Genomic DNA, 13,713 nt, shown 5'->3' on the forward strand with positions numbered 1-13,713 from the left:
AACCTTGGAGTCAACTTTTGCGTGCAGACTCTTTCAGTATTTTCACAACCCTCTGTGTACGGTGCAAATCCCTGTGTACGTAAATGAACCCACGAATCCGTTGGTATATGATCAGATGATGGCCACATTAATATGTGTAAACATTTGGTTGGAGGTACAGCAAGGTTTAGTGAACTTGGACAAAGTACTGTGATTATGGTGTGAATGGGTACCTCGTTAGGATGGGATAGCCACAATACACTCGGTACACCTTGAGAGAGCAACAATTGTATATTCCCTGAGGGGTTGAGGCTGATAATACAATGTGACGTTGAAATTGACAGCCAATGAGCGAGGGAAACAAATATCAGCACCTTGAGCAGGCACTAGCTGCATGGGTATGTGATCTATATAAATATCTCTCCGAAGACTTTGTGTATAAATAGTAAAATTTACAATGTGTAGGATAGTATGGACTGTGACGCAGTTGGTAGAGAGTCGGATTTAAATTCAAGTTCACTTTGAGTTTGAAACGGCACACAGAAACAAAGGTATGCATGTGTGCTTAGTGTAACATATGTGTGCCTTGGTGCATGAACGTTTTGAACGTTCATTAATATGCTGAGAGTGGCATAAGGCAAGCGATTCGACGAGGTTTTCCTAATGTTTTACACTATTACGTAAATATGTTTCTAGTACTGCGTCAGTAAGGTTTGAGAATACATATTTATATTTCAAATCGGCTGCATCGTTTGCTATCCATTACACTTCGATGACAGCACGTGGAGCCTTACAACCCATGTAAAGAAAGGGTCGCTCTGCAAATCGAAATAGTGTTACAAGTTTTAGGATACGTTCTCAGTGAAACTGAACCCTTTTAACAAAGATGTTTAATTAGATGTGTAGACTCATGAAAAAGTTAAACAGCTATGACATGTGTACGTCATATTGACTGAACTGTGTATGATGTCAGGAATCGTCACATCTTTCTGGCCTGTGCTGGCTCGCTGCATGGAACTCTGGGTAGGAGAGTTTGTTCAAGTACAACGTTAACTGGTGTGACGTCATCATCGGCAGTTGTGACGTCATGTTTTTCAAGACGGACGCACACCGTGTCTACTGATACACCCGCGCAGCCATGACTTGACAAAAAATGGTTTGAGTTTGTGAGCGTCACTCACTAACTGACTTACTGACTCACTCACTCCGAAGGCAATGCCTCGTTTTTCACTCCTATAATATCGGTATTAGCTATCGATGGTGAAAGAATGATTTCTGGATCATGTTGTATTTTAAGCACAAGCAAACCAAGTCTTGGTTTTGTCTACATTTCACAATGTGCCAAGTAGCTCGGTGAAAATAGTTTTAGTCACAACTACACCAGAGACATGCCACTGGTTGTGAAAGGCAGTTGGGGAGAAAAATGTGCCGGTGGATAGATGTGGTGGCGTCAAATAGTGCCTTATAACACCTCACACCATTTCATGCCACACCATTTCATATCACGCCACGTCATGCCATACCACATCCTCCTATGTCACCATGCCACATCTTGATATGGCACATCCCACCATGCCATGTCACATTCCACCATGCCTCATCCCTCCATGACAGAACCACCACGCCACATTCCACCATGCCGCCTACCACCATGTCATACCATATTCCAAAATGCCATGCCACATTTTACAGTGCCATGGCACATCCCACCATACCACGCCACATCCAGACATAAAAGCAACATCTGTGCCACTCAGTCTCCCACATGCCATTCCACATTGCAACATGCCATGCCACATTTAACATGACAAGTCATAACCCAGCATAGTATTCCATATCCCGCCATGCCGTGGTATTCCACCACGCCATGCGACGTGCCGCCATTAAATACCACATCCCACCATGCCATGCAATATCACACCATGTCATGCCACACGATGCCATGCCATGCCATGCCAAGTTCACTTTGACATCCTATAGCCCACCATGCCACATCCCACCGTACCATGCCTATATCTTACGATGCCATGCCATGGGGTGCCTTGCCATGCCATGCCATGCCACATCCTGCTACCCCACTTCCCACCATAATTGTTCAACACATACTGCATCATGCTAGCATTCGTGTATATGTGGCCGCTGATACCATGTTCAAAATTGTGCAACATTATCCAGAACCAAGCTGGCATAGTGCCTTCCTACCTGTGCGATATGAACATTCTTCTCACCCGCCATGAATACAATGTAGGAAAACATTTTTTTGTAAACATCAACTAGCTCCTGGCTGCTGGACACCAGTTAATTCCAGGATTTGCCACTAGTAAATGGTTCAGGCGAACTTTTAAGTAATTTGTATGCCGTGTCCATGACATCCCGTCATGGATGAAATGGTTTGGTTTAGTTTGGTCGCTGTTTAGGGTCTCACATGGCAATTTTCTTCCTTTATGCGGCAGTATGTTAATGATCAGGACAATCCAATGATCAACAGCATGAACCTCAATGTACGCAGTAGGGATACAATGACATCTGTCAACCATGTGAGAGAGAGCCTGATCACCAATTCTAAACCCGGGTTTTCAGGGGGTTGTCATGGACAGACAGACAGACAGACAGACAGACAGACAGGGAGACAGGGAGACAGGGAGACAGACACACGCATAAACGTCCTCCCTCCCCAAAAAATCCCATGCACGTATGCAAACAAACATAGAAAGAAACAAAGAAACAAACATCCTCTAATCACATCCTCTAATATAATAATGTTAATCATCTCCCTACGCAATATCGGGCACAAAATGTATATTTATTGTTGATTCTGTAGCTATGATACTATGTTTCTCTGGTCCAACACTGTACAACAATGCGCAGTCAGCCAGTCGGCCTTCCAAACCTGTATCACGTGGGTTTTATTCCCTTACCATTACTACAATGTGGGAAAGGAGGCGTTTCAGTGTTGCAATCATGGCTGATGAAATTGTCTGTATAAATCGTAGGTGGTAGCAAGGCCATACTCGCCTGCTACTGTATGGCAGAGACGACAATCATTTCATGACTTTACATGGGCCAAATGTAGCGATGATGTGAAAACCAAACAATATGAAACACCCGGTGGCTTTATCTCCCTCACTGCATGTCGTGACCATGCTCAACATCAGTTACTTGAGTGAGTGAGTGAGTGAGAGGGAGGGGGGAGGGAGGGGGAGGGGGGGAGGGAGGGAGGGGGGAGGGAAGGAGGGCAATGAAAGCATATTTCAGTACACTGGTCAGTACACTGGCTCATTGACTCGTGTTTGCGAGAATTTAGTAATCGTGTTGATATAATAACACATAATGTCTGTGTGGCCGTTGTTTGTTTGCTTATTTGTTTGTTGGTTGGTTGGTTCGTTGGATCGCATAGTATAGCATAGCATAGCATAGCGTGGCATAGCATAGCGTAACGTGGTATAACATAGCATAGCGTAGCGTGGTATAGCATAGCATAACATAGCATAGCATAGCATAGCATAGCGGCTGCTCTTGGCTGTTCCCCATGAACTAATCTCGCTAAACTACATTTGCTTTTATTTCGGCTTCACATTTGCAAAATGTTCATGACAATGAAGTGGACCTCTCTTCTCAGTATTAGGGACGTCACCACAGCTGAATAAAAGTAAAACAGAAGTCTGTTTTCAGTAAAAACGTATCGATGAATTTTACTTTAAACAAACAGGTAAACCAAATAAAGTGAAATTTAGATTTCAAATCCTCATAATTTTACCTGGTTAGTGGAAATTTGAAGTCTCAGAATCTTACTCAACTTAGAATATATGTTGTTTAAGAAATGATCAGATAGATTCGAATTGTAAATAATTTTTAATTAATGAAAAATGTCCCAAAACACTATACATTCTTTAATCACGTATTTTCCAGTGTTTCATTTTATTGACGATATAGTAAAATGAATTACACCACATACGGAATTGCCCACACACTACTATGGGTTTATTTCAAGGGTAACAATGCATGCTTGTCTTTGCTTATATTGTTACCAATTTTTAATTTTGGAACCAATTTTCTTCAATGGCTACTTTCGTTTGTGTCAGTCCGATTGTAAGTGTTATGGGTGTTCACCTTCAACATTCATATCCTGACACCATGACACACCCACCCACTGTTATCTCTCCCGGAGATGAAAACGGTCTCTCCGCTGAAGGTCTGCCGCCTGAACTGTTGTGCTCGCGGCGTGACGTCATATCTGGCTATGATGACGTCATGACTCTGTCCCCGGTCTCGGCACCCAGCTGCTGCTCACACAAGGAAAGTGTCTTGTTTACAAACATCGTCTGGAAACAGCTGGACGTCTGCCAGACCTGCTACCTTGGCGTCGTGACGTCATACCTCGCGATACCAACGTCATAACTGTGTCCCGACCTTGGGCTGTGTACTTGCACACAATTTTTCTCGTTTACAATTCGAGTGACTTGTTTACAAACATCAACTGCGAACGACTTTTGATTGAAATAGTCCCGTAGCCCCTTGCCATACGCAAATTAATCTTCAAAGTACTGCTCTTCGTCAAGTATCCATATTTCCACCAGAAATACACTGAATGCATCAAACGCGTATAGTTAATTGAATTAGATACATATAAACTATTAGCAGGTCACGTGATCGTCCCCATGTCGCTCGATGACTGTAGAAAGTATAAACGGACTGGCATTTCGCATTTGTAGAATTTCATTCTGTGGACAATAAATCAATAACTTCATTGTATCAGTTTTTCAGAGCAATGGTTTGCTTGCGTATTTGTTGTATTCGATTCAACCGTGGTTAACACAAAAGAAATCAGTCAGTCAGTCAGTCAGCCAACCAACCACCTTGTTTACTGTAACAATGTTCTATAAAGTCATGCAGCGTTATTACATAGTTAATTACACACAAGATCTAAAAGTTATTTAGGGGGAAATCCCGGTCTGTATATGAGAGTATATCTTTAACAATTCTAAGTCATATCTTCATAATAAGTAAGTAAGCAAGCAAGCAAGCCAGCCAGCCAGCCAGCCAGCCAGCCAGTCAGCAAGCAAGCCAGCTAGCCAGCCAGCAAGCCAGCCAGCCAGCAAACACGCAAGCAAGCAGGCAAGTCAGTCAGTCAGTCAGTCAGTCAGTCAGTCAGTCAGTCAGTCAGTCAGTCAAGTTTTCAGTAGCCTACAGTTTCAACAATAGTAACAGCCAGATGACATAAATTTGCAATTTCAATTTGTGTATTTTGAGAGAGGGATGATGATGAGAGAAAATATTGCCAGAACTCGGACAAAGCCTCTGAATTCTTCACAATTGAGTGGACAGTCGCATCCGTGTGTTTATTTGAAGATGAAATTAATATGGTAAATTCTAAACTTTAAAAACCGTGCGTACTCTGATGAAAACAGGCCGTGTATGGCTTCAGAGGCAGTGTCTGTATTGTGTATCTAGAGATGTAACATTTTAGTCCAGATTGAAGCACAGGTCTGCAGGAGTGACGCACAGAAATGACACAGAAAATGACACACCCACCGCTCTGCCATATGACGTCAGCCACTACCAAACATTCTCCCACTACCAAACATTCTCCCAGTGGTGAGAGCCTCAATATGATAATACCCCACATGTTTCGCCATTCACCACATATGTAAGCATGACTAGGAAAATTGTGAAGTTCACTGACGTCCATGGAAGAGAGTGGAACTCCCATCCTGAACGTCCTGGGTTGGAAACGCTCAAGGCATGTTCCGGAAAATATTGTCAAATAAAAATACATACAGTATGAAAAATACTCCTACATCCTGATATTAACAAGATCATCACTAAAATGAATCATCTCGTACTTGGATCAGACGGGAAGCCATTTTGGTGAACGGCCGTTTTTCAGATATGTGTAGGCCGCTTCAATTAGTTAGCACAGCCTCTACCATCCTGGATGTTGTCAGAATAGGACACATTACACACAATGAACCAGGTTCGAACCTGTCCACCACACGTTATTTGGACCAAAACGGAGGATAAGACGAGGTGGACGAACATCTTCTTTATTAGATATGGTGTGACAAACGAAAAAAACAAACAAACAAACAAAGCCCAGTGATACTGAAGTCGGTTAAGGATTTGTTGGTACCATACAGTTTCTGTGTCCATCACGTTTTTCGTTGCTAATAGAATTAATCCTGCTCAAGTGGCTTTAATAACATGTGTGAACTTGTCGCACATTGTACAAGACTATGAAACATTATTCAGAGGTAAACAGCCGTATGGCCTTTCTGCCCATGAGATATGAGTGCTTATTCAACCCCCTCCATTAATACAGTGTAGGAAGACCTACAACAATGTTTTTAACTTAACTATGCAACGTCATGGGCAGATAAAAGGAAGATCTATTTCAATCTATTTCAACCAACAAAGAAAAATGCACCAATAATTTATTGCTATGAGAATTCTCATTGTATGAGTATCACAGGGGATACCAACAATTGTCAAGTTCTGTTTATGTATTGGAGCCTCCCTTTCCCCCAGCCAGCCTGTCTTCCTTCCAAGCCATGTCATATGAGTGTTTTCCCCTCTCTACCATTCATACAATGTAGGGAGACTGTTTCAGTGTTGCACCATGCACTGCTCATTGTCTTATGCTGCAGTCAGTAGCTTTCAAGCTCTATGTTCTATGTACACATTCGAGTCTGGACCATACGACTGAGAGATCAATAGCATGAACATACATCTTCACAGGAGGGCAAAGACGACAACCACGTGAGCGAGCCTGACCACAAGCTGGGGTCCTAATGGGGTACTGTGTTTCAATAATAATAATGAAAAACACATTAAAAACAAAATATTTTAAGAGGGATTCGAACGCCGTATGCAGTTTTCTTTTTCGTCCCACAGCATAACCTTTGCGTGGTTGGGTATAAGGGAGATAACAACACTGTCTGTCCCTAAGCATAACATATGTCATATTTGGGATTTCACTTTCTCAGTAAAGTACAAATTCTAGTACTTTTTTGGTTGAGTCCCATCAGGGATTCGATACTCTGAGGGTGCGGGTTCGAATCCCGGATGGGACTCAACCAAAAAAGTACTAGAATTTATACTTTACTGAGATAGTGAAATCCCAAATATGACATATGTTGCATGTGACCACTTTCTAAATGGCATCGTGTGATCATGTCCCTAAGTATGTTTTTGGTTTATAGCGCATATGAGCAGTTCGGACTGGTCCTGTCATGTCCATGTTTACTCTGTATGTTGGTGTTTAACATCCGCACCGCGGCAGCTACTTACAGTTTGCTAACCCACTCACCACATTCGCCACAAAATGAAAGCCAAGACTCGCAGTATAATAGTCTGTCTAATTTGACTTAGGCGCTGTTTTTGGTCTCGTCCTCCTGTGGCACACCTGCGTCTAGTCCAGCGTCCATTGTGGCAATCAAACCTCACATCACAGCCACGTCAATCATGCTGATGTGGAGGGAACCCAATAATAACGGCAGTGACATCGTCTCATGCAGCACTGACTTCGGTGAAAAACAGCTCCTCTCCACTGAGCCCGTCTCAGAATACACAATTGAGGACCTCTTTCCAGAGACCACTCACAGGTGGGCTTCAGATAAACGGAACAGTAAAGGAAACACAAGTTTAAGACACACATGTCATAGTTTTCCAATTGATGCTCATGCTATTGATCACTGGATTGTCTGGTCCAGACTTGATTATTTACTTACCGTTGGTAACATTACAAAAGGAATTTTCTCGTGTATTGGCCAGGATTTGTTACAGTTGAAAGTAAACATTGTATACTACTGTCACATATATAAGGCTACGGTCTTCTATATGAAGATGTTGATCTTCAGAACTGTTCTTCAACAACCTTTGCTTGTCCTAAGAGGCAACTGACGGGCAGCCTTGCTGACTTATTCCACTATGTCCTTGTATACTCGATCGAGTAGATCGATGTCGTGCTGTAGATCACTGGATTGTCTGGTCCAGCCTCTATTATATGCAGACCACAACTATGCAGCTGGAGTATTGCTCAGTGCAGCATGAAACAAACAGCGCTGCTGCACAGATTTATCTGTACCACGTCTTACTTAGAAGTTCTATTTTCATGATAATTTCATATGAGCTTTATTATTCACTAATACTTGAAACACCTCTATCATATCCATGTTGATCCCTAGGTTATCAGTTATCAGTACATGTTGATCAATATTTCAGAATCCAGGCCGTCAACAGCATTGGTGTGGGAGCCTTCAGCACCCGGTAAAGTAACTACTAAACCTTGGTCTCCAAATCCACCAAAGATCGGGTGTGTCAATGTCACGCCCAACAGTTTCAAGCTGAAGTGGGGTGACGGTCGAAATCCAGATTCCAGATATGATCATTTATCATCTGGAGATGGAGAAGGACGATGGAAGGTTGGTATAAGATGAGATCATTTGGGATACGTTAACTGGTTACAGTATACCAGCCACAGACTACTGAAAACTGGACAAGCTGAAAGGACCACTAGTTTAAGCGCCTTGAGCATGTACCAGTTGCGTGGATATGTGTGTGATATTGTGGTTATTTTGGTAGTAACAGGCCGGAATATCTATACTGTGGTGTGTACTCCTACAATCCACCTCAAAACAAAAATGGATGGACACAATATGTCAACATGACTACACAGTGTTATTTAGCAAGTGGTCAGATGTAACATGTACATCAACATCGTCAGCACACATGTGTGACGCCTGCCATGATATCTCTGCAATATCGCCACAAACAGCGTAAAACTAAACTGCTCACTCACTCACTCATAAATTCTGAAATATTTTCTTGGTTTTTTTTCAGTCTTCAAACAGTATACAGTGGTCCTGCTCACAACCATAAAGTCGCCTGACTGAGCTGACAAGCCATGATGTCCGCATCTACACTTGCAATGAAGCTGGCCAGGGACACTGGTCGGAAACTTACACGTTCTCCACAACAAAAACACCCCTGCTAGCAGTGCAAAGTAAGGTCGTGAATGCTTCTGTCGACAGTCTTACCACCATATATATTGTACAGTGTCATTCGTCTTTATGTCACTGGTTTAAAACAAAAGTAAGTTTCTTATTTATTAGCCAGCATTTATTTTGTGGTCAACAAATCTTATAAACTTGCTTTATAAATGTCAAATACATACAGGTGAGGTCTTCCCATCTATGAAGATCCGGGTTAGAATTGATCTTCAGCAACCCCAGCTTGTCGTCAGAGGCAAATGACAGGATTGGGTGGGTTGACAGTTCGTCGTATCCCATTTATGTAGGTCGATGCTCATGCTGTTGATCACTGGATAGTCCATTTCGGATTTCGAGTGTCCACCACTAAGATATTTCAGGAATATTGCTAACATGGAACATGTAACATGTAACATATAGAAACCTGGCTTACTCACTTCATTACATGTTACATAATATGAATATCCTCTGTTGTCTGTTGTAGCACTGTTAGTGAACAAGTTGAGCCTCACTAGCTGTGTTGTAGAGTAGCAGAGTTGCCGACAGATGGGCAGTGACACCATCGTGTATCTCCTGCAGGTATACCCGGTGGCCAGCCATGACCACGAGTACAAACAGGTGAGAATGCGGACAGTCTGGGGTGGGGTAGAGGTAGGGTGGGTAACATGGATACCCTGGACAGGTGGGTATGGAGATGGACCTGGGTACCTGTCTCAGTACCATGTGGCAAATAGTTTAAACAGTGTAGTATGCTCTTCTTTCATGATTGAAAGGCTATATTGTCTTTGAAAATTTAAACATAATTTACCGTCATTTCTTAGGAATATAATACATGGTTAACATTTTGAAAAACTCAAATTTTAGCCTCAATAATGTATTGCCATTTCATGCTAATTTGATGTCTAGCATTAATACAGCAGGTATCTGGGTAGGGGTTGGAGTACCTGAGTAGAAAATGTGGACCCGTCCCATCCTTAGTGTGATGGTGAAAAAAGTCCTCAAACATAACATTATCTAGATGTTAAGTTTTAGAAATCACTCCCTGTCCTTACCAGAGTAACATTGAAATGTCTGAGGAAAACAGAGATTTTGTAAGTCACCATATATTTAATGCAATCGCACGTCTGAATATTTGAGGGACACAGAATGAAGAGGTCTTGGCCAGGACCTGGCTGTCTTGGAGTGGTGGGGAAAGTTAACCCCATGCTCTAATACTAAACATTATGACACCTAACGTTTAACTGATAACAAGAAGCTCATTCCTTGCTTGTACTTTGAGCACATGTGTTAAAAGCCTGAATCTTGACTTGCCCCATGGTCTGAATTGGGTACATTTGTTTTAGGTCCAGTATGACAGACTAGTCCTCCTACTGAGATATGTATTTCTTGAAAAGAAAGCAGAACTATGTTCCCATATTTAAAGATACATTTGTCAATATTGCATCAGAGAAGCACACATTTATGCTGCTTGTCATGGCTTCTGGTGGTGGTTTGTTCTGAACAAAATGAGGGACTTTGTGCAAGGGAGATAACTCGTCAACAAGTTTGGAGTGTCTTCCAGACCTTGGCCCCGTATCTACATGACATGAATTGAGAAAATGTCCATCAAAGAAGTCATGAAATAGTGTTTGCCCAAACTGACTCATTATTTTCATCACTGGATTGTCTGGTCCTGACAAAGCACTACAAACCAACAAAACACCAAGACCGCTCACACTCCCTCTCCAATACTTTAACTAAATGCCTTGTTTATGTAGGCTTCAGTCATATTTCTAGACCTACTCCCAGACACCCTGTTGTTTCTCACGTTATTTAGGTTGAAAGTCGAAAGTCAGACCGTGGGGGCACCGTTATTAGAAGGTGATGTACAGGAACTATCAGACAAACTTTGAAGCAAGACTGTTTTCTGTCATACAACTATGTACGTGTATGGTTGTGTTTTGGGCACGGTCTTGTTTTGACGGGAACATGTTTCTCTGTATTATTGACCTTGAAGATCTTCCCGTGTGTGTTTGCAGGATTATTGAAAACATGTTCCCGTTCTCCATTTTGATTTTGTCCCACCGCTGACAAGGATGAATGGTGTAATATTTATTCCTTATACGGTAAATGTTTTTTTAAAAAACGTTTAGCCTACTGTTCGCGAACCATGAACACCGTCTCCCAAATACGCCAGGTGCGTGTAGATGGCAGCAGTTGCTAGCCCCGCGTCTCACTGTCCCTGAACCATAATTTTGTCCTTGCAGCATAGCACTGCCTGTCTTACAACACTATGAAACAAGGATAGATTTTAACTGCCATGGCTGGTTTCGCTAGCATTTTGCAAATGGTCGGGGATATCTCATAGCGTTTGCATCTGTGAGCGTTTAATTAGAAATCACCGGGCGAGGCTGGGGACCGGCGACCCTTGCACCCACTAGTATTTTCACATGTGTGTGAAAATTCGATGATTCTTCTGACACTGTCGATAAGCAAGTCTAGCTGTATCGGTGACTACATGGAGAGGGACGTCTCATGAATAATTTTAAGTCCAGAGTATTATCCATTTGTCTACATCCTCGTCTGACTAAGGTGCCTAACTTATTTAAAAATATGCCAACCGTGGGGTTTAATTGTAAACACAAGAGTCGTTTGGCGTTTGGTCGTTTGACGGACTTGGCGTTCATTTTTACACCGTTAAATAAAAATTTTATTTCAGAAGGAAATCTGAATGGGTTACAGCATATTCTCTAAATAGATACCTATGATTTCGGAAAGAAAGTGGAATCCTGGATAATTCATTGACATTTAGCTGTTGTCATAGACTAAATCATTTCAATAGGTTTCCTTAAAACTTCATTTATTCAAACAATCTATTTGTTTCAATATAAGTCCAAAGTGCACCGAAATTCTATCCCCTTTGTCTATGTAATGTATTCGGCAAACATTCGGTGTATCCCCTCTTATCATAAACCCCCCTCCGGGCAGGACCCTTAATTCTCAAACGCTATCAATACATGTCAATTGACACCTCCTTAAGTCGCCTAATCTTACGTGTGTACATGTGCATGGGCCAGTGACCTTGCACAATGTGACGTAATGGCCCTGTGTATAAAAACCTGGCTGATATGGTCAGTCGAGAGACCATCCAGCGAGACCAACCGGCGGGACCATCCAGCGAGACCAACCAGCAAGACCAACCATGGAGACTAGATCATCGACAGAAGTGGACGGATTGTGCGTCTAGTCGGGGTGTCGGCCAAGGCCGTCGCCCCACCTACGACTACGTCGACGATGAAGAATCGCCGTCGGACTTCTGAATGTGTGTAAGTGACAGAGCGGGTCTCCACATCGGGATCATTGGCCATTCAGTCCTGATGTGCGTTCTGTCACATGTTTACCACTGTATTTTACCATTTTGACCATCCTTCGACCAAACAGTAATAAAACATGGCTGCTGCTGTCTTCATCTCTAACACCGACTCATGTCCTCCCTGTCTCTTGTCCACCATCCTAAACTACCACCTGAGAGCGACCACGACGGACGCTCTTGGACACTATCTAGAAGGGGAATCGACTGACAGAACAGTGTGTGTGTGCATCAAGGGGATGGTGTGGTTGGGGTAGTTGTAGTCTACTATGTACCAGGACGGTGGTGCGGTGGAGCTAGTTGGAGTCTACTGTGTACCAGGACGGTGGTGCGGTGGAGCTAGTTGCAGTCTACTGTGTACCAGGACGGTGGTATGGTGGAGCTAGTTGCAGTCTACTGTGTACCAGGACGGTGGTATGGTGGAGCTAGTTGCAGTCTAGGAAGTACCATGAAGGTGGTGTGGTGATGCAAGTTGGAGTCTATTGAGTACCAGGACGGTGGTGTGGTGGTGCTAGTTGCAATGTATTAAGTACCAGGACGGTTGTGTGGTGGTGCTAGTTGCAATGTATTAAGTACCAGGATGGTTGTGTGGTGGTGCTAGTTGCAATGTATTAAGTACCAGGACGGTGATGTGGTGGTGATAGTTGCAGTCTATTAAGTACCAGGATGTTTTTGTGGTGGGGATGTACCCACTACGCTTGTTTTTGTTCTCAGCGCATGCGGGAAATGCCCAAACAAAGACTGTACGACTTGGCATGAGAGTCGAGGGAGCGTTGGACGACACATTAATCGCAGCGAACATCTAAATATAGAGTAGGTATATATCTTATTCTTTGAGAAAGCCATAACCACAGTTACGCATGTGTACCATTCGTTCATTACGACAGGTTGGTTGGTTGGCTTTACAGTTTTCGGGCGACAAGGGCCAGTAAACAGCCTATCTGAGCCTAACACAATGACTTCATTTAAATAACAACCGTATGTAACTGCATTGTAATTTCAAGGGAATCGTTAATTAAAGTAAAAGAAAGGGTAACAGTATCAGTATTACTTTAGACAGATAAATAAGCATATCGAATAGCCTCCATAAGTAACCACTTTCATTTCTGAAAGACGAGATGGTTTTCTTTAGGTTCAGGTGACAGAGTGTTAAAACGTTTTAAAACCATAGACTTACATCTAAGTCTTTCGAGAGCCTGTCTAGATAACATCATCCTTACGACAGAAACAAATTATCCGGAGTTATCCCCCGTGGATGTGTTGTTTCCCTGCAGTTGGTATTTTACAAATATAATGTCATGAGCAAATCTATCTTGGCTAACATAGAAATGTCGGTTTCTACGGAAGCGTATTAGGGCCATGGTGAAAAATTGTTTTGTTGTCACTTTCTCTTTCACT

Source organism: Haliotis asinina, chromosome 4, assembly GCF_037392515.1.
Source record: "Haliotis asinina isolate JCU_RB_2024 chromosome 4, JCU_Hal_asi_v2, whole genome shotgun sequence".
In the NCBI taxonomy this organism is placed as follows: Eukaryota; Metazoa; Mollusca; class Gastropoda; order Lepetellida; family Haliotidae; genus Haliotis; species Haliotis asinina.